General features: G+C 27.7%; 1 protein-coding gene across 1 annotated transcript in view; it reads left to right on the forward strand.

Annotated features, from left to right (window-relative positions):
• Positions 1-27,928, forward strand: part of LOC145243058 (protocadherin Fat 4-like) — a 186,939-nt gene that overhangs the window by 1,001 nt on the left and 158,010 nt on the right. The window lies entirely within an intron of this gene.

The raw sequence follows: 27,928 nt of genomic DNA on the forward strand, positions 1-27,928 counted from the left end.
TTCAGTTCTATTATTTATATTATATATTTTAAGCTATTTTCAAATGCGAAATCTGTCCATACTTCCAAATTAGTGCTATATAAAGTCTGTAACCAAACTAATTTGTTCTAAATTTTTTGTTTGTACTTATTTTTGTGATAGAATATGTACATATCCTGGAATGTTTTTATTTCAGCATTTACTAAGTTATTAATACATTCAATTGATTTTTCTTTTTGTCTCCAAAGTCTAGATCAATTATTCATTGATAAACTCAGAATACTTTCTCTCACATAAACTTTCTAAAATTGGATTTACAATTTATTAAGATTAATTCAGAAATTATCAATTGCAGCTCACTTGTATTATACAGAATTTAACTGTAATAATGTTTTCAGGTTTGTTTTATGTTTCATTTCTGAATATGATTATATTAATAATATCACTGCACATTTATATAACTTAATAATATACCATGAATAACACCTGATTAAATTATAAATTGTTCAGAAATAAATTTTAAACAACTTCACAAACTTAACACAATGCTAAAAATACATACTTTATTTTAATATGATCAAAAATATTAAATATTAGTCTTGACTTTGTTCTTTCATACATAACATAATGCTTTAAAAATATGATTAACTTTATTTTATTAGTCTCAAATGAAAACTGATCATGTAACAGAATTAAATACATAAATGTTTGAAAAAATAACTATTAGTGAGACATTTCAAACATCATTATAAGGAACATTTAAGAATTTTATCATATGATTCTTTGTTAAAACTATGAGAAAGTTGTCTGCAGGATAACGTATTTTTAAGTAAGATGAGATAGGTTTTAGAATGTTCAAAACTTAAAAAATTAAGTTAATGTATGTTCACCTTTACTCAATTAAATACTGGCATCACATCAGCTTTTTGTCTTCTAAGCTATGATCACTTTCATTTGAAAGGTGATGAAATGTGTAGGAAACAAATTAAATTAGCAACTTTCACAAAACTAATGCTGAAGCAGTCATGTGTGAAACAGTTGCAACTGAACTTAGAGATGCCAAGAGAGATCTGTTAAAGATAGTATCTATGACAATAGATGTAACAATAGAAGGTGCATTAAGTATGATGGGAATGGTGTTGGTTTTGTAAGTTTGTTAAAAAACAAAACAAAAGATCTCAGTGTTAGGCTTTTATTCTATTGTGCATTGGAAGATTTTGTGTCTGCAAAGTCAAGCTTAAGACCATCTAAGATGTAATCAATGTTCTAACAAAGCTGTCCACCTCATTACATCAAGAGTTGTGAATAAAAGGCTTTTTCACTGAGTGTTAAATGAGCTAAATACTGTTTATGAGTGATTGCTTATACATAATAATGTTTAACAACTGAGCCAACGTGCATGTTTTGTTAAGTATTTGAACAAAATTTCAATGCGTATAAAAGGCGATTTACTGCATCATTTGACAACAATGTATCAAGAGATAAGTGGTTTTCGTTGCGTTTTTCTAGAAGTTATACAAGATAAACACAATGTAAGGATTTGAAAAAAACTATCAAAACATGCTTGCCATTAAAACAGTCTAACAAATTAAACTTAGATATCTATATAAGAACTGAAAAAATTGTTTTCAAAGCTTAAACAGAATGCAGGATTAAACTACTGAAGCATGAAATTGATTTCAAAGATGACTGAGATAATACAAACAAGACTGTGTTCCTGACTTGAACGATTTAGATAAAGAATGTTTTTAAATGTGTGTTAATCAATAGATTTGGTTTCTAATTAACACATGTAGTTCAGTAAGTAATGTTTGTTTAAGTTTTAAATAAATATGATTAAAGATAAGAAATAATTATACTTTTATCAATTTTTTTACATAATTTTATTTTATCTATTCGTAGACTATATATAATAAGACTCAGTAAAATTAATAAGAAAATTTAGTAAATATTAATAGATAGATTAAAATATGTTTGTACAATGATAGAGGAAACCATAAAGTTTATCATAGAAATAATAAACAGATTATTATTGCTTAATTTAATAAAAATAGTTATAAAGAAAATATCAATACCTACTGTAAGCCTACCCAGACATTGTTTTAATTACTACTACTACTACTAATACTACTACTACTACGTTTTTTAATTACATCTCATTTTTCCAATTGAAATTTGGAAACTAATTTTAGTTTATATATTATAGTAATGTTGTCCTAATTTTTCATTTTAGACCTAAATAGCAATGTAGCTGACAAATCGATATTTGATTCTGACTATACAGTCATTTACATAAATTATCAATGTATCATTTGCAAACATAATTTGCAATTCCAATCACTTTCATCGCTTAATCTATCCTGTCTAATAACTCTTTTAGTAGCATACGTTATGTAAGATTCATTGTTTAACTGAAAAAGGCATATGGCATAAAAAACGGCTGATATGTACTTATTTGATATATTTATCTTCATTCCTAACTGTTCATATCATATTCATAAAATAAATGAAAGAATGCTTATGTAATAAATTCTATCTTAAAAAGTTCAAAACTTTTACTTCTAAAATAACTTGTATTGTTTCTACACACAGGTACATCGTGAAGTAATATATGATAATATTCTTCATGTGGTATCGAAACTAAATACAAAAATAATATTCATTGCCCATTTAGTTTTTATAAACATTTTTCAGTAGTTGTTTTATAAAAATATATTACTTTGCTAACTGGATCAATGAAATATAAATAGTTCAAAGAAAAGAAAAATGTATTAATCAAGGGGGAATGAGCAGAAACAAAAATGAAAGTTAGACTCCTGTGCAACACCAGTAGATACAGATAACACACATATATATATATATATATATATATATATATATATATATATATATATATATATATATATATATATAAAAGTATGAATGGTTCTACACAAACATTCACCACTATAAATAAATCATATGTGTGGATTTCCGGACAACTTAATTGTTGTGTGGATCTCATACATCGAAATATACTGACGGGATAATCCATATATCCAAAAATAACATAAAATAACATACCTCGGCATGTATCTTTTGTTGACTAACATGCCACATATCTTCGTCGAATAGTTTCATTTGCCAACACCTTACAGCACATGACACCCCAAAACTGAATTTAGGAATATACTAATTAAAAACACTGTCATTTTAGTCGTCTCACACTGTGATCTGTGCCTCCTAATCATTGAAGCTCTACTAATCCATATGAAAAAAAAACATCATCAATTAAGCTCTATATGAAGGGGAGGGCCCACTTAAGTGCTTTTTATGATTTTAAATGATTTTAATCGTTTTTTCAATAAATTCACCAACGCAATATATATATATATATATATATATATATATATATATATATAGAGAGAGAGAGAGAGAGAAACAGACAGACAGACAGACAGGCAGACAGAGACAGAGACAGAGAGAAGAGATTTATAAGGCTATCACAATGCGAGGAATGGGATGTAGTCGGTTTTGAGAAAGAAAGACGAAAACAAGTGATAATTTGCAAATCAATAAATATATACATATATGTCTATATATACATATATTTATTCAGTTGTGTTAAGTAAAAACGTTTTACTTGTAAGGTCTATTGTATGTGACAATCTCCATTATATATTTCGGGATGATCCCTTTTTCAAATGGTGGACGTAACAGATTTATTCAAAGAATGCTGAATAGATCCGTTACATCCACCATTTGAAAAAGGGATTATCCTGAAATATATAATAGAGATTGTCACATAGCATAGACCTTACAAGTAAGACATTCGTACTTAACACAATTGAATAAATATATGTATATATAGACATATATGTATATACTTATTGATTTGCAAATTGTTACTTGTTTTCGTCTTTCTTCCTCAAAACCGACTACATTCCATTCCTCGCATTGTGATAGCCTTCTAAACCTCTTCTATATACCTATCCCACACAATGCTTCAAGCCAACTAAATCTCATTTATATATTTATATATATATATATATATATATATATATATATATATATATATATGAACAAATGATTAATAAAACATGTTAAAAGACATCTTGAAAAAGAGTTAAAAACGTATTTAATTTTAAAAAGGAAGCACAAGAAAGTGAATAGTCCTTAATCTGCAGAGTTTCGAAGAAATACTCTCCTTCTCATCAGAGGGCAGGAATTAGCAAAATGCGGGATCGGATTTTGCATATAAAAGTATTTAATGAAACCACAAATAAGTCACAGATCTTATTTGGTTAAAAAAAGGGTGAGGTAAGGGGAATAGTAGGTAAAAGAAAAAATGATAAAAAGATTTCACATGAATGGATAGTCTGGTGAAGGGTAAAAAATCCAAGAATGGTAAAATCCAAACACGATCGAATTAAAAACTTCCAATCCAACAGGTAAGTTCCAAATGGTCCAAAATGATCCAAAAGGCAGAATTCTTTGGGGAAAAAATCAAAAATGGAATGAGTTCCAAATCATTAATAAAAGAACCTCTCTCTTATATATATATATATACATATATAAGAGAGGTTGAGTGAGAGATCTATTTTCAGTCTCAAGAGACCTTGCAAGTGTGATCATGCAGGGAGTCTATAGCGAAATATTACATAAACGAACTGCATCTTGAGTCCTGTGGCAATTGGACGATTGGACAAATAAGCAGTGAAAAACTAGTGCTATTTTAGAGGTTTTTTTTTCTTCTAGACTAGCTGTACAACTAATGCTTGAGGGTCTAGTCTACTATTTAATCCATAGCTGAACTGGGGATGAATGAATCCATATCTTTCCAAAGGGTATTAATGAAAGTGATGCAACAAACCTGACAGAATCGAACCTGACACACTAAGCCCATAGTACATGCATATAATCAGATCACACCAATTTCAATATATATATATATATATATATATATATATATATATATATATATATATATATATATATATATATATATATATATTAATTACTTTTCCTATACAACTTCAATAGCAACAGGTTTTGTATCGGGAAACTTTATTTTCTGATTGAGAATTTGAAACTCCTAAAAACTCAACTCACTGTATCTTCATTATTCACTGTCACTGATTGAGACAACATTTTTAACCAAACGTCCCTTTTGTACTTTATTTGAACATATATAAATTTGTACTAAATGGAGTTTCAATATTCTTATGAGATTCGACTCCTATGCAGTGAATATTATAATTTCATTGAAAATGTTATTTAAATCACTGATCATTAATTGAAGTTTGGAAAAATTTACTCAAATTATAAACATCAATATTAAAATTCGTAATATAGATCGTGAATTTTTTTCATAAAGTCATATTCTCCATTTTAGCCAAAAAGATTTTGTATCTATGAATGCTCAAATGCACTCATGATGTCATTAGTAATCATACTCAAATAATAGAAATAATATTGGTACTTTTACACTTGTATACTGATTCCTGGGAGGGATGAAACATTAATCATGCCAAAGAATGTCGTTGTAAACAACTTTCCTTGGGGCATTGTTGAGTTGTCTTATTACTTTCCACTGAGTTAACTGAATGCTGTCTGGATGACCCATATGTGACTGTAGCATTTAGCTGCCATCAGAAAATCATTGATTCTTGTAGACATATGTTAATTTAAGAATTTGTCCCAAGGTGTTGCTGTCATTGCAAAGTAACTAGCACAGGAAATTACAGACGTTTTTTTTTTTTTTTTTACAGAAATAGAAAATTTTCATTAATTATTTGAAATTGAGTGTAAAGAAATGTTCTGTAAGTATTTTTAAAGTTGCCGTTTTATACTCTAAAACCGTAGATTTGTTTTTCTAACCTTTAATTTTTTAATGAAAAAGCAATGTATTGTATTAATTATAAAAGTTTATGAATAAACAAAGAAAATGTTTAAATCTGATTTTTTCTGTTCTGAATTCTTTTAAGATATGAAACATACTTTTCTCTATATGTCTGAATTCAATAATTATTCAAATATTGATAAATTTTATTTAATTTTTCAACAAAAACTTATATTTTTTTATTTAAATCACATAGAAGATATATATTTTATAAAGCTTTAAATAATTAATATTCTTAAAGGAATGTCTGCTTTCAAGTAACTCAAAAGGCTTTATATCAAACAACTTTATATTTAATAGTACTACTAACACACATATATATATATATATATATATATATATATATATATATATGGACACATATATTATTATCTTGACTTCAGCTATTTTTGACAGTGAATGATGATCTTTACTTCTGTTTGATCATTGAAAGAACTAGTTTGAAATGTCCAATATCAAGTGATTATATTCCTAATGGAAAGTTGTTGTGTATTTCTAAAGTCTAACTGGTTATCATCAAGTGCCTCTAGGTAAAACCTGCCTGGCGTTTGTGCTTAATGCCATACTGTTAGCTTTGATCTCTCTTCTCATTAATTCTGTCATATAAAGTTGAGCTGATATAAAAAGAGTTGATGCTTTTTCTCTATGAGATTTTGCTTGAAGTTTTGAATAGAAAGATCTACTTTGGAGTAGCAGAATTGCCGTGATTCTGCTGGAGGCAATTGTAATTGCAACATTATTCTCGCTATTTAGTGACCTATCAGCTGAAAGAATTGTAATCGAAGTGAAAACTTTTCCATTTTTACCTAAGGCATCATCAAATATTATTAATACTTCTTCATGTTCCATTTTTCTTGTCATTAGGCCAGACATCACAATTTTCTATTTGAAAGTCTGTTTTAGTGGCAATGTACTTGTCATATTAATAGCAAAAATGGTTTCTACTGTATATAATTGGTGTTTTGATTTCATTTGAAAGAATAATTTATGAAAGAATAACTAAGAGAGAGAAAAATAGACTAAGTGAAATCAGAGAGAATAATACTCTATATATGGAAATATCTTTTAGTATCTAATAAATCACTACCTTTATTGTTGATTTTGAGATAAGATAAAATCTAATCATTTCCACATAACCATTTATAATTAATAGAAAGAAATAATTTGCATAGATAACATTGTGTATTTCTCTCAAAAGATGGGAACATTTCATTTATCATTCATTTGTTGATTTAATATAAATAAAATGGAATTTATTATGTCCAATCTTCTGTAATAATTCTGGAGAATATGGCTTCTTTAAAAAGTGTTCCTTCAGTAAAGAAATGCAGGCATTCAATTATGTATGTGAATAAAAAAGAAGACTTCATACAGCTTCTTTTCTAAAAGTCTGAGTTTTCTTTGGCATATCTATTTCTAACACTTTTGACACCATCTTCTTTTCAAATAGCCATAGCATACTGTCACTATCTCCTGTGACACGTTTACTAAAACAGGTACTTGGCAGCAAGTCAGGAAATGGCTACTTCAACATTGATATGAGCTTGGTATTGGAGAAGAAGCTATGGATTGTAAGGAATACCGTATTGATTTGTTATTGAGTAGATGGACATCCGTTTTCCGCCACCATATCTAACAGCTCTCACTGTCTCATTCCTAATAAAGTGGATAGGTTTCTCAGTCATTTCACTTGCTCTGATTCTTGAAGGGCATTGGATATCCATATTTATGTCTGGCTTTACTTTCAATCTCGTAACTTTCCCAGGGGAGATATTAGGAAACTGAGAGTAATTTTAAATTACAATTCTAGATTTTGTTATATTACTAATGTGATTACAAAACAATAAAAGTGAAAGTATACCATATTTGAGTTAACATAGTCAATATCAGGTGTAAACACATTTCTGCTTCCTCAATTTAGCCATTCTTGGTAATTGCATTTTTTAAATTTGAAATTCAGTTATCAGGATAACAGTTGGATCAAGTCAGATACAAATTAACATATATATTTTCATGATCCACAACTTCAAATATCATAATTTAATATATATAATAATGAAAATAAAAGAAGTTGGTTTCAACGACTTTTATACATGATTTAATAATTACCAAATACTTGGTTCAAAATAGTATGTTCTTTTGATTAGGAAAACCTTTTTCAATTTTATCATACTAAAATGTATACAAATTAAATTTATATTTTTCTTAAAATTAACAATATTATTCCAATAAATATTTAAATAAAATATTGTCTTATATAAAAGAAATTATTTTGAATGTATACAAATTAAATTTTTGTAAATATAAATTCTTGGGCAATATATAATTTTCTGTCAAATTAAAATATTTAAAATTATGTTCAATATAATTTATTACCAACATATTGTTCTATTTAATAGCTGAAAACTAAATCTTTTAATGGCGTTTTGTTTAAAGCAAAAAATTTTTAAAAAATTATAAGAAATTATCACAAACAATCTTTGTTTAGGGTGCTGAAATGGGTAACTATAATGAAATGCTTCAATTTTAACTTAGGATATCTCGTTTATTTTTATAGTTATTTTGCTAAAATTTAGATGGACGCAAAAAATAATTTGTTATAAATGTACACCTTTTTTTCTTGTGTCATTAATTTTTCAAGCTGCTTCAAGTTAGTTTACTATTTTCAATGATGCACAATTTATTTTCTATGTTAGAAAAATGTCAGTGTTTTTTAATTTATTGTGAATAATATTGTGCATTTTTATACATATAAGAAATATTTGCCTATTACTAAATTGTGTTTCAGCCAGGTTTTATATTGTTTGAATGTGAGTTTTTTACATTGTTTAAATGCGAGTTTTTTTTATTTCTATTAAAAGAAAATCTAGCTTGATTTCTAACATGATATGAATCATATAAGGGAGATTCAATGGGTTTGCTATTGAAATGAATATAAACAGTTAAACTTGCAATTCCGTGTCATTCTTGTACTTTTCTTCAAAACGTAATGGATTCTGTCCAATGTTTAGATGAATTTAATTTAAATTATTGGTTCTAATGTAATTCATTTTCATTTAACAAAAAACATAACATAACATTTGTCAGAATTTTTCATTTGCTCGAAGCCTACATTTTAGGTATACACACAATGAAAATTAGTTTCTGAACCAATAACAGAAGATGGATTTTTTTAAAGTTTCAAACAAATTTTGATCGGTTTGGATTTGGTTGTTAATTGAGCAACCAAAATAAATTTTGTGCAATTATTTATATTTTGCAAAGATTTATATACTCACGGTAAAAGTTTTTAAATATACTGAAAATAAAATTTAAGTTTTGGATACCTATTTAAGACGTTATTGTAGAATAATAAGTGCAAAAAAAGAACATCAATTTATAATTAATGAATTTATCATTTGGATCTTGCAATGTATTCACAGAATCACATCATTAATTTGTCTCCCAAAAAGTTTATAAAGATACTAAAATATAAAACGTGTAATTTGTCAGTGGAATTCACTATTTGTAAATTCTATCACTTATCTCTTATTATTTAAAATAAATAAAACTTATAAAAACGAAAGAAGTTTAAAGTAGAAGATTCATTATATTAAGAATGGGCAATGCCTTATTTTTTTTTGTTGTTTTTGTTTGGAAAAGAATTATGTGTAATTTTCCTGATGTCATACTATACACACAGGAATTCATTAATACATAAATAAACAATGAATATAATGGTTAAATAACTAAAAAATTACTGTTATTATTTCACATTCTACTAAAATATCTATGACTTCTTTGATCTTTAGTTATGTTTATCTTTAATTTTTTGTACCCTCCGCCTGGTTTTGATTTTCTTTCTCCCTTTATAATTGATATCATGGTTGATCTTAATTTTGATGTTGTGGCCTATCCTAATTTGTTTCTGTGCAGTCAAATTGACTCTAACATAAATGTACAGATTTAACGTATCTTTTTTCTCCATCTGATTTGGTTTTGACAATGATTTTGCTTTATCCTTTGCTTTCTAATACGATCAATTATTCGTTTTGATCACAAGTTTCATTTCTTTCTTTTTGATATGTTGCTGCCTCAGTATATTATTCTATAATTTTCTTTCTTTGTATAGCATCACTTAATTTTAATAATTTCTTTTGATGATTTGGTTTCCTAATACAAGTTTTAAAAGAGTAAGAATTTTTTGTATTTAACAAATAATAATAAACACAAATATCTGTCAAAGAAATGCCTAATAAATGTTCAGTAGGAATTTTTCCTGAACTTTTTTATATTGAGCAATTTTTTAGTGTACTTAGGAACAACAAACCATGCCACTGAGTGAGACTAATTTTAAGCTTCAAAAGACAGAAAATAATACTTTCAAATTTTGTTAAATGATAATTTGGATTATTTGGACAATTATTCTAATCTTTGTTGTTATTTTCAGCAGCGTTTTGGTTGATATAACTTCTGGCCTTCTTCAGGTGTATCTTTTCGAACTTGAGAATCTACTGGTAGAACTCGGGAACCTAAATGGAATCTTGAACTGAAAATATGCAACTGAAGAAGATTAGAAGTTAGATTGGTTGAAACGTTGTGAATATAACAACCAAGATGAGAATAATAATCAGAATAATTCAAACAATATATGAGATGAATATGTTAGATGACAATATTACTACTTTAGAAAATTAATTGTTTTATCTAAAAAAATAATGATATAATAAATCAATTTTAAATATACAAAGAACTGAGAGAAGATGATAATGATTTTAAATTTCTACGAACTAATTGAAAATAATAGTTTTTATGATAACATATTTGAAATAAAAGAAATCAAAATCAAATAATTAATCCAATGATTTATGTTTCAAATGATTCTAATTTATAGTTCAATACAGTGGAACTCTCATACATTGAGAACTCTACGAAATTACGTTTTAATGATTAGACTATTGTGTTTTATATTCACACAAGTAAAAGAAAAGCAACAATCATAAGAATAAAAGCAAAATATAATTAATTGTTAAAAATTATGGAAGTACTATGACAATAGAAATAGATTAATGGAAAAATTAAGATGAAAATATATGGAACAGCAAAAAAATAAAGTAAGAGTTATGATTTTGAATAATTTTCAACATATAAACAATTATGCACAATTCTAATAATAGACTGGCCATGGAACTTGTTATCTCTATAGTCTCTGAATGTAAAAATGAACTATTTACACTTAATTAGCTAATTCGAGCTGAAGAGTAATGTGTCATCTCTGCAAATGTTTTGTTTTGTAAAATAATTTTGATTTTTCCATAATTTTGTCAAATAACTTAAGTTTTTTTCATTCATTTTCAGAATTAAAGAGAAATAAAATCTTATTTAATTAAATTAATATTTTGAATTTTCATTATTGCTGTTTAAAATAACAAAAATATTAGTTATTTTAATGTTTTTATTATTTCAAATATATGTGAACTATTTTTTCACGACAGATGAATGCAATAGTTTTATATAAAACTTAAATTTTTTAAAGAGTTTTAAGAATACAAAATAAATGCATGAAGATATATTTTATGAATTGAAAAACTATTCAGCTTTATATTTATGAAATAATTTTGCTTTTTTTTTACAATTAGATCCACTATAATTGTTTTTTAATATATTTAATGTATTTAAAAAAAAAAAAGTAGAAAAGGTTTAAATGGATGTTCACACGATTACATTTATCTGCTTTAAAAAAATGAATGAATGTATACAGATTCATAAAATGACAATGAAGTTACCAAGATAGACACATGAAGCACAATAGTTTTATGTGCTATGTTATAAATAAAAGATAATGCCAAGTCTGCTGCAAAGAATATGGGCGCCTTCTACCAGACTAGAGATTTTCTCACATCCTCCAGTATCCTATATCTCTTATAAAGCCACCATTCGTCCATGTATTGAGTATTGTTGCGATATCTTGCCTGGTGAACCATCTTTCTCTCTTAGACAAACTGCAGTAGACGAATCTCTAACCTAATAGGTCTCACACTGTCTAACAAGCTGCACCCTCTGTCTCATCACTGCACTTGTTTTACAAGTACTTCCACAGAATATGCTCCAATGGATTTACTTCACTTGTACCTCCTCAATGTAAAGACGTCTGACAAGCAGCAAACTTTTCACTGTAGAGGTCTCCAGATAAAAAAAAACTTTCTATCCTAATAACTTCTTTCCTCAAACGACTTGCCTTTGGAATTCCCTCCCCACTCTCTGTTTTCCTGACGATACCAACAAGCATAAATTTTAATGTAATCTGAACGAATATCTTGCTGTATAACTCCTCATTTAGGATCTCCTACTGTTCATATGACCCTTAATTAACTATAGCTTCTTATGTGTCATTGTCAATATGACTTGTTTGATATGAATCAGAGTAAAAAACATGTGTACAATTTGACAACCAGATTGTTGAAATTGAGGAATTTGTGAGATATTTGTTCATTATGTCTCTTTTAGACATCTCTTGTTTTAATCAATGATTTCATATCAACTTTAAAATCTCACAAAATATATAATTATATAAGATATATAATTATATAATTCAAATTGTCCTAAATATTTTATCAGATAGTCTAAAAAAAGTTCTTGTGAATTCATTTTTTACAATTCTTAATTTATTTAGTTTATTCATTAAATGATTTAGAGCTATTTTAATCTCATTATGTAATTTATTCTAATAATATATATATATTACTCTGTTAGAAAAAATATCTAATTATTTTGTAGATTTAGTTTTTGAAATTTTTCCTAATAATAAATGTGAAATGCATGCAGAAATATTAAAAAATGTTTCATATATAGAAAACACCTTAATTATCTTTAATATTAAGCCAACACCGACTGTTTCCTTTAATAAAGTAGTTAAAGAAAGGTTCTAATCTATCCTTAATTGAGATCTTGTAGTCATTTTAATAATTCAGTTAATTTTCTTTGTACATTTTCTATTTAAATATTTAATTTTATATCATAACTAGCACGCCCCCCCCAGTGTTGCCTAGCTGTAAAATACGCTTAAATATATTTTAATTTATGCAGATTTCGTATTTATTATTTATTTTATTTTTATATTGTACCCTATATATAGTAGTGACTATCTGACGTGTACTGGTCATAAATATGCTTAAATATGATATTTTAACTTATGCAAATCTTGTGTAATATGCACAAACTGCAGAACAATATCTGAGGTGTGGTATAGGCATATTACCTCTCCACTTCCTCGATAATCGTAGATTCCTATATTTTTTCTGATGAGAGTTTGCTGCCATAATCGGTTAAAATCAATGGAAGTAGTAAAATCTTTTCTCTCTAATTAATTCCTCCTTCCTCCGCCACCAATTACACCATTTCCGGGATCGTTCACAAGGGACATTTATGAAGGAACGCCGGTTTGAGTTTTCTTTATTTTGTAGTTGCTTTAAAAAAACTGGAATGGAATTTTAATGTTCCTTTTCGTTCTATGCTTTCTACTGGGTGAAACGCACAATGGACTTAACCGAATCGAAGCGTTATTTATGTCTTTTTTTTTCGCTTTTTGCTGTGTTTTTTTTTTTGTTTTTGTTTTTCGGAACACGCTCATGATTTTTTTTTCCTTCTTTTGGCTTTTTGTTTTTCCGATTTTTTAAAAAGAAGTTTTACGTTTGTTTGCTGTTTTTTTTTTGTTTTGGTTTTTCCGATTTCTTTAAGAAGTTTAACATCGTTTTCTTTTTATAATATTTTAACAGGGTTATCACTTAGCTTATTCTTTTCTTTACCCCCTCCCTTTACACACAAACTTCCAAACACCCGAGCAACGCTGGGTACCCCCGTTAGTAGAATAATAAAAATCTTGATTTGAAATTCAAACATTTCACGTCATAAATTTTTTAATTCATTAAATGACTAAAATTTTATATATATATATATATATATATATATATATATATATATATATATATATATATATGTATATATATATATATTGAGAGAGAGAGAGAGAGAGAGAGATTAAGCAAACTATTCTATATGAGATCTTCTTAAAGTTAAATATTTCAATAACATTTGTAATTTCTTAATTATTTGCGTCATTTCATTTTTTTAATCATTTCTCTTATGCACTTTTATTTATGCTATTCACTCTTCCCGTCATTATCTAAAACATTCCATGTACAGATGGAGTATGCAAACAAATATAACCATGAAATTTTTAGTAGCATATAGATTATATATTCATATTAGTTGGTTTTAATCTTTAATATTCATAATATTTAATATTCATAATTAAAAATAATATATTGATATCTCTCTTGGATAATAAAATGAAAAAAAAGCTTTTTCGAGTTGCTTTTACTTTTTATACCTGTCAGCCCATTCACCCATCAGCTGCTGCGGATTCTCGAATGCCCACCAGCATTCCAACACTTTCAGCCTGTTAAACGACGCAATTAATTTTTATGATCATGAATAATTACTAACAACCTCTGATGCACAAACAATGCTCATCATTTGCAAATGTCAATTTTGACAATTCTGATATTGTATATTTTCTTAGTGTCTCACCAGGACTCGCACTAATTAAATATTTTTCAATCTTATTAAATTTTCCTTTTCATACTTTTACTCTTAAGGAAATATCTAAAATAAGATTAGTCCAAACTGATTGCTTGTGTGTTTGTAAGCAATAGTTTTTAAGAGGAATAGAAAAAAAAAAAAAAAACACAGAAAAACAACTTAAATATTTTGGAAAATATCTTTTCGGGTCTGCATTCAGATTCCATATAATCTTTACAGCTGAGGAAGTTATGATTAAATCTATTTTATGTATTTATTTTTTACCTTTTATTTGGAGTTATATTTATGTATCTATTTTTTATCAAATGCATACTAACTAGAAAAATACATAAACTATATGCTAAGTGTATTTGAAACAAGCAAAAAACTATATGGTCACCCGACTGATGCCTTTGTCATGTTTTTGTGATGGCACTGGAAAGAGTTATGTGGTTAACTTTATAGCTGATTACCTCAAGTGAACACTTTCTCCCAAGGATATGGAACATCCAGCTGTTCTTGTTGCAGCTTACACTGGTATTGCAGCCAGTAAAATAAACGGCACCACACTTCACACGGTTTTTTATCTTCCTATTTTTCATGGCAGATTAAGAAAGGCGCTTTAATGTTCTTATCACTGACAAAATCTCCATGACTGCCTATGAACGCTAGCTGAGAGTTTATTATTTAAACTTCTCAGCCTAACATTCACAGGTAGCAAACCTGAATTAGAATAAATACATAGTCAATTCGAATTATAAAACAAATCCGAATTGACATGTTCTTATTTACTTGCCTCCCCACGAAGGTATAGTTAGATAAGGGCCGGATCTTCATTTATTCAAACATTTCACGTCATAAATTTTTTAATTCATTAAATGACTAAAATTTTATATATATATATATATATATATATATATATATATATATATATATATATATATATATATATATATATATTTCTTTTTCATATATAAATAAATGAGTTGCCTGCTTACTAGTTTGTAACCTTATATTCTAAACCAATCGCATATATTAAAGTTTAATCTATGAATATATAATCAATATTTGTAAAATCAAGTCTACAAGAGTTACTTCCCTTGTTCTGTTAGCCCAAATAGTTGTAGAACTGTTACTTATTTTGACCATTTAAACTCCTGGCCTGATGTAAAACATTGGGTTAAAACAGCCAAAATGACTCCGTTTCATGACAAACGATGCTTTATTTTTTTTTAATTCGGTACCATTTAAAACCCCTATTTAGACATAAATATGAATTTTAGAAGAAAAATAAAAATTATTCCCCAAAAGTTGTTTTTACCCCTAAAACACCTTGGGGCTAAAGCCCCAGAATTTTCTCAGGGTCAAATATTATGTTTCCAGATGTATATCTATATGGTCTTGCTTTTGGGTAATTCTCAGCAAAATGTAATGGTCCAAAAAGAAAGTGCTATTTTTGGCTATTTTGACTCCTTTTGACCCCGTGGGGATGCAATCAGAATTTTTCCAAGGTCAAATATTACGTTTCCAGGTGTATATCCATGTGATCTTGCTTTTGGATAATTTTCAGAAAAATCTAGGTCGAAAAAGATTCAATGTTCTGAAAAGTGCTATTTTGGGCCATTTCGACCCCTTTCGACCCCCTGGAGACACAAGCAGAATTTTTATAAAAAAATCCAAGAATGTTACATTTCCTCCCTAGGGTAATTGTAATTTCATACAAAATTTCAGAAAAATGTAATGAGTAGTTATTGAGAATATTTGGAACGAATGGATGAACGGACGAGGGTGAATTCTAAGGTCCAAATCCAACTAACTGAGGGACCAATAATGCACTGAGAAGTATTTAAGATACTTGAATAAAACTGTATATCGAACAAAGAAAAGTAAATATTTCAAAGAATGCAGGAATTGTTCATACTAATGGTCAGAGGTTAAGCAGGCCAACAGACATTTGAGAATCAGCAGCCGCTGACGGGCATGAAAAATAAAACCTCGTTTAAAGTTCTCAATATTTCTAATCTATTATATAACCCTAGACGTACCCAGGATCTTTGGAGTAACAAGCACTAACTCTATTTACTCTATTTTGATTTCATTCTAGAATTCATAAACTGAAACATATCTATTAAGATTATATTATTTCTTTTTGCATAATGGAAAATAATAAGTCTCTTTAATTCTATGTTATTATTATAAACAAGCATTATTTTTCTTTTATTTTTATATCAAAGCTAATAGGCTTAATGTTTTGCCAACTAATTTTGCAAAAGTGTTCATGGCAACAGACACACGTATGTAAACTAGATGACCATGCTGAAAAAAAAGATTATTCTTTCTCTAAATTCTGACTGAGACATTAAGAAATATTAGAGAGTGATTGAATCAACATAGAGTGAGAGAGGATGTGAAAAATACATAGATAGCTAAGAGAGAGATGAGTTGCTTGTTCAATTAATTATAAACTATTGATAATTAAAGCAATTTATTTTTCAAACTTAACTCAATCTCAAAACTGACAATATTTTAGCATGTATTTCACGTTAATGTGTTAATATAGGAAATGCCTTAGGAAAACAAACTGATATATCGTTAATATAGGCATGGCCAAACGGAAGGAGAGAGTAAGTATTTTTGGGAGTCTTTCTTTAAAAATCTACCAAAAATCAAGTAATTATCTAATCAATATAAAATTTTCACCGATTATTAAGTGAAGAATAAACTTTATAACGGTGACTTTTTCTTCATAATTGACATACACACACACACACACATATATATATATATATATATATATATATATATATATATATATATATATATATATATATATTTGCCTACAAACCCCCTTCTTTATTTGTTGTTAAAAATATGCTTAAAAAGTCAGCTAAAACTGAACAAAATATCAGATTCTCAGGTTGAAAATCCGAATTTTGAATGTGTACAATTTTTATACATTGTGTTTTGAAGTGGGAAATTCGTTGAATATGTTAATAATAATTATTCTTTCAGATTTAAAAAAATATATATATATTTTTTCATTATTTTTATGAAAAACACTACTTTAAAATCTTTGAAAAATAAATTAACAATGTTCTTTTATGAGCCCAGTATTGCTTATATACCATTAAATAGGAAATGCTTTGAAGAACCGATGCCAAAAAAAGAAAAATATCGATAAATAACTGCGCATTTTGCTAAAAATATGATAATTTCTTTCGGCAATTTGTTGTCATGCAATATTTCCTCACCTATGGTTGACCATAAAGGCCTACAAACAGTTGTTCGTATTTGCAAACAATTGTTATCTCCCCCTTTTCCTTTTTGCTGTGAGTTGCACGTGACTTAGTTTACAGTGGGGAAATTTTGCATTTACTACACACTCTCGTCCAGAAACACTTGGTCCTGATGGCAAGACGACCAAGCGTGATACTAGATGCAGGAGTTGTCTCTAACACATACGGCACCTAACATTCCCCAAATGCTCACCCATCTGGTACTGGGCAGCCTCATTGTTGCTTAACTTCGGGGGTTATGTAGGCAACAAATATGTATCGCTTATGAAAACAGAATTAAATCCTTATAAAGTTAATTCTTTACTTAATCGTAAAAACAAACGTCAAAAATACATGGAAATTTACAGGATTAAATGACTTCATTTATTCATGTAAAAGCTACTGTAGTTTCTTTGAAACATTAAATTTTGGGGTTTTTTTTTAATTTCGCCATGCGAAATCTATAGACTGGAATAAAAGATGGAATTATTTGAAATTCAGGTACTTATGTTATAATATTTTTGCATATTCTTATAGCAAATCACCCTAAAACTTATTTAGACACACAAAAAATTAATTGATTCAAAACCTTTTAAAAAATATATGTGTTATCCATCAAGACAAAAAAGGCGGTGAATGGTGTTTTTTTTGGGGGGGGGGGGATTTTATTAAAAATAGTAGAAAACGTTTTATATTATCTAGCTTTTTATATAATAAAATTCAGGCTTGTAGCTTTCTAGAAAGAAAGGTTGTTCAAGAATAATGGATTTTAATTCGTTTAAAAAAAACAATTTGTTTTTTTCTACCATTTCTTGGCCGTGCCTACTTTAATAATAAATTAAATCAGATTTGATTAAATTTTGTAATTTATAAAAAAAAATCAAGGAGAGCTCTTTTAATAAATAACATGTCTATCAGAAAGTAAAATTAACAATGAACACAATAAACAATATTTTTTTTTTTTAAATATGAGCACCAGATAAATTCAAATGTACTTAAAAGTCTCCCAAGTCCGAGACCACACTGGATGACAACAGGTGTTCCACTTTTTTTCGATCCATCTCATCAGTCATTTGCATTCTCTACAAGATGATATATAGTAAAATGCAAGTACAATTTTAAAAATAGAATTTCTTTTAAAAGTAATAAAATATACAATGTAAAGTTAAAAGTTATTTTTAATCCTAAAAAATAATTTCAATTCATTACGATGTCAGCCAATAAAACCCTAATTCTTAAAATCATTAATCTTCGAGAGAATCATCATCATCATCATCATCATCATCATCATCATTATCGCCTCCATTCAGTCTCGAAAGATAATGAATACATCCTGTAACGGTAACAGCACGGGTAATTATGATGCAAGGGTAATCATATCTCTCCTGAATCGGCACTGCTTAAGTCCAGTGGCACAAAGAAGTACAGGATAACTGGAAACGATGTTGATTTAAGCATACAGCACCTAGAATTCTCAAATGGTCACCCATTTTAGTACTGACCAGGCTTAACCTTGCTTAACTTCGGTGATCCAACAGGGACTGGTATAGCAACATGATTATGCAGTATAATTAATAGAATATTATTCAGAAAATTAACATCTACGATGATACCACTCACTATTCTAGTGTCGCTTCTTATTCTCAGATCAGTTGAAATATGCAACTAATCTAGAAGTTGACCTGTGTGTGTTCAATTGTGGGTTGGATTACGAAATACCTTGTTTCGTTTAATCCAGTTGAGATTCGGCTGTCTTTCAATCGTAGACATGTCTCTTTTCTCCTTGATATTCTCATGAGATGCTCTGGGGGTGAAATCGATTCTGAAACCTCTTGGTCTTTCTTTCTCACCAAATCTTTATTAGAATTCATATATTAAATCCATTGCTCTTTTTGTTTCTCTTAAAATCGGTTTTCTCTATCGCTCCAAACACTTTCTCACACCTGACGCTATTCTCTATCTCTATAAATCTACTATCAAACCATGTATGAAGTACTGTTGTCATATTTGGACTAGTGAATCTTTGTCCCAGTTGTTGTTCCTTCATAAAGTGCAGAAACGTATCTTTAATCCAATTGGCTCCTGCCCTTTTTTCTTCTCTACAACCCCTCTCTCACAAACGTGATGTTGCTAGTCTCAGTCTCTTATATAAATACTATTCTGGCATGTGTTCTTCAGAATTGTGTGATCTAATCCCTGCTTCCTTTGTTCCAGCTCGTTTTACTCGTTGGTCTAGTGGTCTCTATCAATTCAATGTTTTGATATCTCTAATGAAGATTCCTTTTCCAGTAGCTTCTTTCTAAGAACTGCAGGCTTGTAGGACTCTCTTTCTACTGGCTGTTTTCCTCCTAACTATAGCCTTAGTTTTTCAAGTCTATAATCAATAGGTATCTCCCTCTTTGTGGTAATTATCTTTTGTTCTTATTAGCTCTTTACATCAAGCAGCTTCATGCATTATCTGGAGTAATTTCTATAAAAAAAATGTTTAATTTCGATTTTTGTCATATATATATATATACCACAATTTTTATAACTCAACTTATTCAATTATGATAATTTTGACATCAAAATCGAGCCTAGAATGAATTCAGAAAATCTATTTAATTTTAGAAATTATGATTGTAAGATTGATAGTGCTATATCGTTTTGAATTTTTTAAGTGTAATTATCTTAAAATTTATACAATTAATCACAATTTTTGTCATTCTTATATTCATGAGATAAAGACAATTCCAAAAATTAAAATTGGTAAAAATTTAGCCAAGAATCAATTGTCGGACAGTGTCAACTATAACAATTCTTAGCCAATGTGTATCTCATATAAACAATTTCAATTAAACAACTAATTTTTATTTATTCATATAACTCTATTCCTTAAAGATAGTATAGCATAATGCCACAAGCAACATTTGAATTGACATGTTTACTTCTTACTTTATTACTTTTCAAATGGACATTACATGAAATTTTAAAAATATTGTTAATAATTTGAGGAAAGTAATATTTTTAAAATAACATTTCTTTTTCTTTTAATTTTTAATTAAAAAATAACCATTTTGAAAATAAAGACGTTATTATCTATGACACTTTTGCCATGAGCCAAAATATTAATATTCTTTTCTAAATACTCATTAAACAACGATATTTCAGCTAATTATCTCAAGAAAATATTTGGAAGAAATTTTTTTTAATATGCTAAAATAGATGCTTTAAATATATTGCAAATTTATAAGTTTTTCAAATTCTTTGCTTAAATATAAAAAAAGTATTTACTTAGCAGTATTTTTTTGTAAAATAATATAAACTAAATATACAATGTGCCTTCAATAAGTTTCCAGACTTTTTCTATATGGGCACTTTTATTGAGAGTACACACATGAAACTCTAGTCCCCATTCGAAGTAATCTCCTCCGGCTGCAATGCACTTATTGTACGATTTCAACAACTTCTAGAAGATCCCATGGAAGTCCTCTTGTGTGAGCATATGAATGATCCTCATCACAGCCTCTTTCATTTATTTCCTCAATTGTCTTCTGACAACAGATTCTAATGTTTTCCTTGAGCTTAGGGAATAACCAAAGTCACAGGGAGGAACGTCTGGACTATAGGGAGGATAAGGAACTCTCTTCATGCCTATCTTGGCCAAATAGTCTGTGACATGGATGGAGTCATGAAAAGGTGCATTCGCGCAAATCTTCCACATCTTCAATTCCTCATGAATAATTGTGTGTACAGTTCCCACACTGACATTAAACTGTGTACACTTATTGTCTTTATATACACAATGACATTCCTTATCGATTAAATTTTTTATCTGGTCAATCAGTTCTAGTTTTCTGACTTACTCCTCCCACACATCTCATCATCCCTCACAGACTCTCTGCTTTCCTTAAATCTTTATGACACTCAAAAACTGATGTTTGATTGATGCCAAATTGATAGTCCAAAAGCAGTTGGAAACATTCCATACGTTTCTATGGCATTTTTTTCAAGTTTAAAACAAAATTTTATTGCATATCATTCTTCTAAAGTGTCTTCGCGTCCAGATTGCATTTTTGAAATTCACCAGCTGTGACAACCAGGCTTTAGTAGAGTGGATTCCAATTTTTTTGCTGTTGCTGTTCATTTGAACCTGAAATCATAAAAAATGGTCAGTCATCTCATAAGATGTACAGCAATAACATACTTCAAGAGACTAAGACAATTTTAAATGCCTGCACCAAAAAAAGTCTGAAAACTTATTGAAGGCACCTCATACTTTAACAATTATGTTATTATTGCCAACGGCTCGAGTCAATATTTATAGAAAAACGAATGTATATCCTTCGTCAAAAATGATGAAAAAATATACTTCGCTAGTGTTTTCACGAATATTCATATTCATATAAACTAACATATGAATCAGTAAATAAAACAGAAATAAGAAGGCAAGAAAAAAAAGGATATTTTCTTAAAAAAGAAAAGAAATAAATCGGTATAGACAGCAGAAAGAAAAACTGAAATAGATTTACTTTCTAAATATATATATATATATATATATATATATATATATATATATATATATATATATGTAACTATTCAAAATGTTGAACTTAGCATACTGATTTTAAAGGTTAATGTTTATGTAAGTTGTACAAAAGAGGAAATACTGAGAACTTTTTCTGTATAATCAAAGTGCCATCAAAAAGTCAATGAAAGCTTTATTAAATGCTACCTGTCCCTTTCCAGATACTGCATGAGTGTCTTAAATGCATTGTTTGTTTTTGCTCATTGACTTTCCTAGACTTTTAGGGGGTTTTTCTTACATTTTTGGAAACATGTGATTTAAACAAATCAATATAGCAATAAAATTGAATGTGTTGATATGCCGTAAAAAGACAAGCAAAGCGAAAAGAAATATTAAAAAATATTTGAAATCGGTTTTAAAAAATCCATTATATCGCTCCCTTTTTTTTCAAATAGGCTGAGTAAACAAAAACAATGTGAAATAAGATAACAAAACAAAAACCAAATTTTCGGTGTATTTTTTAATAATCAAACCAAGAAGACATTTTTGGTATTAAAAAGAAAATTAGAACTCGTGTGGAATTAAAATGGGAGAATTGTCGCATTTAATTTCTATATAAGACTAGATAAACAGTGACTCGTAAGGTTAGTATTTGTGAAATATTAATAAATATTAAATTTCTTAAATTTGAAATTAGTTGATAATAAGGATTACAAAATCAAAGGACTTCAACAAACCAGTAAACATTTATGATGTCATAATAGCCTCTCTTTTCTCTCTCTCCTCTTTCCTTTCTCTTTCTGTGACGTGATAATAGAACTTCTCTCTTTTTCCTTTCTTATTTTCTCTCTCTTCCACCTTTTCTATATCTTTTACTCATTTATATCATTCTATTTCTCACATTGATTCAGATAAAGAGTGCACTGTGACAAGCAAGATAATATCATAATATATAATGTATAAAATTAAACATAAAGAAAATATTCCATGAAAAGAAATGGATAAACATATATCAGCAAAGTCCGTATCCAACATTAATCGGTGCTTTTTATTCATATAAACATTATTAAGTTTCTATTTACAATGCCTCCCCACGGGACAGAGTTAGACACCAGGGTCGTTTTTTAATGTGGAGAAAAGGAACAAAAATAAAGATTGTCTCAGTCGTGAAGGATTTCTCCCCCACTGACAGAGAACAAGAAATTGAAGTGCAGCATCTGAAGAACAGATACTACACTTTGATCTTGTCCCGAAGGCTAAATTATCCTCTAAACATTATTAAGTTGGTTAAACACAAAATTAAACAAAATAAATTCCACAATTTCTTACCACTTGCCTTCTCCTTTCTTCTTGCCATTATCATAATTTTAAAATAAATGAATTAAACCCATAAATATTTGAATTAGTTGGTCTATTATTATTCTTTGAGTACTTATATTGCTTCAGCCGATTTAAGCAATATAAGTACTCAAAGAAGAATAATAGACCAACTAATTCAAATAAACCGAGTTTTACGGGTTTAATTCATTTATTTTAAAAATTTAAATATTTTTAAAAAATAAATAACTACTTTCTTACTATAAAAATTATTGTTAGCTTATTTTTTTAATGTCACTTTTAAGTTAATAATGGCAACAGCTATGATAAATTCGACTTTGGAATAACTATTTTTAAGTAGTTAAACATGATAGCAGCGACATCAGATACTCCTCAAGTACTTTAGTGATCAAACTTTTTAAAATAGGTGTGTAGAAGGTGAAAAACAAAAGTACAGGCATGTTTATTATACACATTTCTGTTAAAAAGAATATTACAAGACATACTCGATATGAAAAGACATTTTTCAAGTTTATCAGTATAACTTAAAGTTAAACCTCCTAAGAAAAAGAATAGATGAATTTTGTGAACAGACCTCTTTGCATTCTCATTAATTTGGATTCTGCATTAACTCAGATAAATTAATCGTGTATTCTCATTTATTATGCAGGTTTAGGTGTAAACTTATATAAATAAACTTGAAAGGGATTTTCTTCCAAAGTATTTTTGTACTTGTGTAATAAACTGATCAGAAAGATTTCATATATAGAATTGTATTAGAAAAGATTTCATATGCAAATTTAACTTGTAATGATCATGTGTTCGCTTTTTTTAAAAGTACATTTATTTTTAAAAAGGCCAGAAATAAATTGTTTTATTGTATATAGTAAAGTCGTATTTTCTGTCTCTGTGTCTGGGCCAACCTTATAAACCAAATAAAATACACGCATAAAACTTTCATATTTCATATTCCAATTCAGCATTACCTGTCCGAACAAAAACAATATAACCATAAAGTATATATAGATGAGAATTTTATTGATAAAAATTAAGTAAAAATTAGATTTTGTAGATAAAAAATTAAATAAAAAATAGATTTTATAGATAAAAAATTAAGTAAAAATTAGATTTTATAGAAAAAAAATTAAGTAAAAATAAACGAGGAATCTATACAGGTAGTCGGAGGATGGGGTAATAAAAAGTAATGTGATGGAGGATGTATATGTGTGGAGAGAGGGAGAGAGAGAGAGAGAGAGAGAGAGAGAGAGAGAGAGAGAGAGAGAGAGAGAATGACGTTTAAAACAGACATTACACACTTTCTTTAACTCTTATATTTTCTTATCCATGTCTCCAAACAACGTTCCATTTTATGGTAAAACAGGTTGATGACGTAAATAAAAATATAAATATATTGTAAGGGCCAATGATTACATTTATATAATAATTTATAAGATAAAACAAAAAAGTAAATATAAGAAACAACAATTAATTTAATCTCATGAGTCTTATACAAATGGTGCATGTTATAGCATTTGGGCATAATAATATATGTCCATAAATACTTTTAAATAGATAAAAAAAAATACACACATACAAATTTATATATAATAGTGATGAGACGATTTGAAAATTTTCTCCCGATTCCGATACAATTACCGATTCTATACTAAATTCCCAATTCCGCTGCAAGTACTGATTTTGATTTCGCTTCTTTTAAAATTTCTAAATATTAAATTAGATATTTGATGCTTTGAAAAAATGTTCAAATGACTGTACCCGCATATATTCTAAAAATCGTTAAAAAAAATACATTTGGGGGACGGCGTATATTAATAGAGCTTTAAAATATTTTTCTCAAGCGTTTTCCTTGTAATTTATAATAAGATAAGATGTGAGATAAGATTTTTTTTTCTTTTAAAACAAAGCCGATTTGCATTTGTTCTTCCTTAATGCTTTTTTTGAAATTTTCAAAAACAATTTTTAAAAAGTATCAACGATTGGTACGCAAAATAAGAAACCAGTGTAGGAACAGAATAGTTTTCAAAGCCCGTCCCATGTCAAGAATAAGTTTCTACATAATAATGTTACTATCTAGAAAATCATTCTTAACAAGGGTAGGGAGGTTCTGTCAACTATTCTCTACTTTCCCTCTGCCAATTATAAATATTTTGTCGGTTATTAGATTGATTTGCTTTACTGTAAAAAGAAAACTAGTAATAGCAATTCTATTAATAATAATAATGACAAATTTGTAGATTAATAGCTTTTGCTAAATAACGCCTTCAAAATGAGATGTTACGTTTTTAGATGATTACGTGGTGGAAAGAAAGAAAAACAATTATTTTAGAATTTCGAATAGGAAATCAGTTTCATATATAAATTTAACATAAAATGATAATCTTTTCTGATACTACAACTTTTAAGGGATATTAATTTATTTTACTGCAACTCTTATCTAATCGCTCAAAAATTGAAAATTAAAGAAAATACTGGTAGAGCCTTAGACTTTCGTACAATTTTGGACATTTATTTAATATGTTTCTACCAGTATTTTGTTTAATTTTGGACATTTATTTGATATGTTTTTACCAGTATTTTGTTTAATTTTGGACATTTATTTGATATGTTTCTACCAGTATTTTGTTTAATTTTGGACATTTATTTGATATGTTTCTACCAGTATTTTGTTTAATTTTGGACATTTATTTGATATGTTTCTACCAGTATTTTGTTTAATTTTGGACATTTATTTGATATGTTTTTACCAGTATTTTGTTTAATTTTGGACATTTATTTGATATGTTTCTACCAGTATTTTGTTTAATTTTGGACATTTATTTGATATGTTTCTACCAGTATTTTGTTTAATTTTGGACATTTATTTGATATGTTTCTACCAGTATTTTGTTTAATTTTGGACATTTATTTGATATGTTTCTTCCAGTATTTTGTTTAATTTTGAACATTTATTTGATATGTTTCTACCAGTATTTTGTTTAATTTTGGACATTTATTTGATATGTTTCTACCAGTATTTTGTTTAATTTTGGACATTTATTTGATATGTTTCGACCAGTATTTTGTTTAATTTTGGATTCTGGCCAGGTATCAAGGTTCTTCATGCAGGACTTATAGCATGGCTTTCGTAATATGTAATTAAGTGAGCTGAAAAATGAAGTAATCATTGAGGTCTAAGCAAGATCTGTCGAACAGTCACTGTCGATAATGAATCAAAAAATTTTACCAAAAGTATTAGAAAACTTAATAATTGCATTAAAAAAGAGAAGAACAAGTAATACGAACATTCGTACTGAAACTAATTCAATATTAATTTTTAAAAAAAGAATTCCAATCGGAAAATTTGTGTTTTATGCGTTAAAAGTAACTAAACATTTAATTTTTTATGGATTTTAAAGACTAAAATGCGTTCATTGTTTACTTATATAAATTACATTTAAAAAGAAGAAAAGAAAAAATCAATTTATAGTAAAACTGAACCTTATTCAATATAAATTTTAAAAAATTATTCGTGTAAAATTGCGTATGTTTAAAGCAAAAGACAAATGTTGCAAACCATGAAATATGAATTTAAGCAATAAACAGTTATTAAATAATCAACTTAAAATCAAACAATAAATACTTTTTAAATCAAAACAAACAACAATGAATATTTTTTAAATCAGATGGAACAATATTTTTTTAAATCAAACGAACGATATTTTTAAATCAAAACCAACAATAATGCTTAGAACGAAAATGAACGATAAATTAGTTTAATTAAAACACGAACGATAAGTTAACAAAAATAAAAACAAATTAAATTCAAACAAATTATATTATTATAAAGTTACTAGTGCAAAAATATTTAAAACATTAAAAATGAAAACATTACAAAAACTTATAGAATTTAATTAAAAGTTTGAATTTTTCTTTTTCTGAATTTTTTTACTAATATTGTCATTCTCTTTGCGAGATTAAAAAAACAAACATTTTTCAACTGTTTTGTATCCGTAGTTCTTTTTTAGGATGCTAGGACACACAATTTTAATCCGCCATTTTGTTATGCCAAAAGTTGTTAGGTATCCTGTGCCGTATCAAAATAAATCTTTCTATAGAAAAAAAACTTTTATTTTTACATTTTATCTAGTGAATAAATATGAAATTACATATAAAAAACCATGTTCATTATTTTAAAAAATACAACTTGGGCAACGGATAGAAATTTGGTGTTTTAATTCTAAAATGAAAATAAACGTGTTATTCTTTTTTATAAATGTGTGTCTGACGTACGAGTAAAATATTTTTTCTGAAGAATCAAATTGAATAAAATTTATTTTTATGAGAATCTTTATAGATTTAGCTAGCAAAAAACATAAAATTACATAAGAAAAACCACGTTTATTATTATTA

Source organism: Euprymna scolopes, chromosome 21 (genome assembly GCF_053919585.1).
Source record: "Euprymna scolopes isolate OS-2025 chromosome 21, ASM5391958v1, whole genome shotgun sequence".
NCBI lineage: Eukaryota > Metazoa > Mollusca > Cephalopoda > Sepiida > Sepiolidae > Euprymna > Euprymna scolopes.